Source organism: Arachis hypogaea, chromosome 10 (genome assembly GCF_003086295.3).
Source record: "Arachis hypogaea cultivar Tifrunner chromosome 10, arahy.Tifrunner.gnm2.J5K5, whole genome shotgun sequence".
In the NCBI taxonomy this organism is placed as follows: Eukaryota; Viridiplantae; Streptophyta; class Magnoliopsida; order Fabales; family Fabaceae; genus Arachis; species Arachis hypogaea.
This window is the reverse complement of record NC_092045.1, coordinates 92,152,117-92,155,571: the sequence shown is the minus strand read 5'-3', so window position 1 is coordinate 92,155,571 and position 3,455 is coordinate 92,152,117. Positions and strand designations below refer to the sequence as shown.

At 34.4% G+C, this 3,455-nt stretch overlaps 1 long non-coding RNA gene across 1 annotated transcript; it reads right to left on the bottom strand.

Annotated features, from left to right (window-relative positions):
* Positions 1–418: 418 nt before the first annotated feature.
* On the bottom strand, positions 419–3,194 carry LOC112715928 (uncharacterized). The gene is made up of 4 exons (XR_003160068.3): positions 3,014–3,194; positions 2,861–2,915; positions 2,671–2,762; positions 419–695 (listed from the first exon to the last, which is right to left on the bottom strand). It is a non-coding gene; the product is annotated as an uncharacterized lncRNA (long non-coding RNA).
* Between the last annotated feature and the right edge of the window lie 261 nt (positions 3,195–3,455).

Genomic DNA, 3,455 nt, shown 5'->3' with positions numbered 1-3,455 from the left:
AACATGATACACAAATTGGATACAATTTTTTCTTTAAAGAATTTAGGAGAATTAAATTACTTTGTAGGTATAGAAGTTACTAAAACTGAACAAGGATAGATTTATCTTTTACAAAAAAAAATATATTACAAATTATTGTCCAAATTAGGAATGCGACAAGTTAGTACTATGTAACACCCTAATTATCCTAAACCTTACCTCATGCCGTAAAGTAAAAGTTAATCAAAGATTACGACAATTTTAAGGCTTATACAATATATATATATATATATATATATATATATATATATATATATATATATATATATTGTAGAAAGGATTAATAATACAAGAAGTCCAATGAAGAATTAAGCTCAAAAACTAAATTACAAAAGCGCAAAACGTTTACACAAAACTACGAGCATAAAGACACAAGATATAGATAAAGATATCAAAATATATGTAGATATATCAGTAAAATAGTCATAAAGTACTAGCCGCAACTTGTAAAGTTTAGGCCGACTAGTTATATACAAACATACAGAATTCTGAAAGTTAAAATAGTATATACAATATCTCTCTCAAACTTAGCCTCTAAGGCAAATAAAAATAAAAGTGAGAGTATTAAACATAAGAAATCAAAATGCAAAAGACAATAGGAGATCCTCCGTTTTGTCACCACCAAGCAACTCACCGAGGTGGGTTACGACCTCCATCTGAAAAATAACAACAGAATATGGTATGAGAATCGGAAGTTCTCAGTATGGTAATAGTGCCCAGTAATGTAAGAGATAAGATTTCGGGACGCCAGAGGCAATCCTAGAACTTCATATTAATAAGAATATTCAAGCTTAATAATTAAATTCAAAACCACGACTTTGAAAAGGGATAATCTAATTTAGGAAATTTTCTAACTAACATTCACACCGCTATCCCACAACCTTCACCAGCCTAACCGCCATGCGATCCCATCGTCACCACCTACCAAACCTTCTCAATCCTAATAAAAAATACAAGTAATAGCAATACAAGTAAAACACAAGTATGATAATGTATATCAAGTAATTTAAGAAGCAATTAAGCATGTTATACAATTAGGCAAACAATGAAAGTCGGCAAAGCAAGCAAACATATAGAATATGCATATGATGAATGTCTGTCTTATTGGCTGTGATATCACATTATCGGCTCAACAGCCAACCCGACACATTCCCATGGGAATGTCGCCTTTCGGTCACAAATATAAAAATGGGATTTTCCCCACGGATATAGTGCCGAGCACACTCTTGTGATCCAAAAGGATGCGAGTGGGATACTCTGCCACAGACCTCACATCTCAACGTAAGCGAGACTAACCACTGCCCTTATGCCGCTGCGAGCTCGACAGGTGGGATTAACCTATCGTCCCTGCTAGGCGCATAGCGTTTCAACAGTCTGAGTATAAAACAACATATCAGTGGTTCTCAATTCATTTCAGTACTCAGTAAAGCCATCATTCTACTCCGAGTCGTGGACTTACCTCAAACTTCATCAATCCATAATTCCACAGCTCATCATTCTCATCATTAACATAGAACCCCAACAGTCCACTCACAAACTTCAAAAACCTAAGTCTCCATTTTCTAAATTTTTTACCAGAAAATATCTAGTTAAAACTCACTTAGGGCATTCTTTATATTTCAAAGCCTAAAAACAAGTTAAGAGATCTTAAAGAAGAGTTACAGAAATTTACAAGCTTGTCGAGAAGGTAAAATAGTTAAAAACAAGGTTTTCATTGAAAAACATGGCATTGTGCGTACGCATAGGGTGTGCATACGCATAAATGTGTGCATACGCACTCAAGGTAAAATTCTCTATTTTGTGTGTACGCATGAATACGTGTGGACTCCCTCAACAGTAGGCTCTTCCCAACTTGTGCGTATGCACCACTTGCAAATTTCTCAGAGTGTGCATGCGCACACCTCTGTGTGCACGCACGAGTCATAACACTCGTACTGCTCAGAGCGTGAGCATAGGTGTGTACGTGCGCACACAACTCAAAACTCACAATTTTTTGCAACATCACTGAATTCAGATTTTTGACACCAACTTCTAATAATCATATCTTTCTCTATAAAATTCTGATTTCTACGAAATCTATATCGTTTTAAAGCTCTTTGAATTATCTTTAATTTAATAAAAAATTCAATCCATTTTGAAAACTGAAGCTCAAGATATGATCCGCCAAAGTTGGCCCAAAATCCATTTTTACTAAAAATCTTAAAAACTCAATTTTACCAAAACTATCAATTCAAAACCAATTTCTCTACATCCAAACCAGTCCTAATGTATCTAAATTATATTCATATACTCTCCAATCATTCCACAACCTATCAACATGCAATTTCACCAATTTCATCCAAAAATTTTCACTTACATACTTCCAATTCTCAATAATTACAACTCAAAGCATCATTTCACTATCCTCAACATTTATCAACATCAATAAGCTTCATAATTCATTATCAACACTCAAAATAATCATTTTCAACCCCACATCATAAATCAACATCAACATTCATCAAAATCATACATTCATCAAACTCATCACACATCAACACTCATTACCAACCAATTCAATCCTATCCTAAGGTCTACTATCCTAAGTGTCCAGAAATATTATATATTATATAGAGAAAATCGAAACCATACCTTGGTTAATTTCCAATATGTATAATACACCAAATTTGAGTCCATACAAGCTTTCAACCAAAATTAAGGCACCAATTCCAATCCAAATGCTCCTAATATCACAATAATCAAGTTATACACAAATAATTCATAAAATCAATACCTAGGGTTCCATATATACATAAAACAACAAGTGTTTTGGATTTCTTACCTTGCCTAATGTGGATTGGGACAAAACTCACTAATTATCCGTTGCTAGATTGTACCTAAATAAGCAAAATCACAAAAACTACTCATTCACCAAAGCCAATATTCAAATCTGTTATAGAAGGAAGAACTGGACAGAAAATTAAAATTTTCTTACCATTTTTTTCAGATGAAATCGAAGAGTTTGACGAGAGTTTTGCATGACAACTGACGGCATGCAAATCGGAGCTCTGGAGAGTGAGATATGGCTCCAAGAAGATGATGATGAATAGTGAAAGAAAACCCTCACCTCTCCTCTCTTCAATTCACGTTGCTACTGCTGTGTTGTGGTAAAAGTGGCTGAATTTATCACTTAAGTGGCTTTATATATGTTGGGCTTGGGCCCAACTTGGACCCGATCCAACTCATTAGCGTTTTTCTGTCCGTTTGGCCCAATTTTGGACTAGATCTTTAGAATTAGCGCCCGGTTTTCAATTTTAAAGTTGTTACTAAGTTTTTCTACTGTTTTTATTATTCTCACATAGTACCGGATAGATTTAAGCTGGTACTTCCGGCTAACTTACCGGTATGCCTTTTTACGCAATTTTTCGCAGAAAATT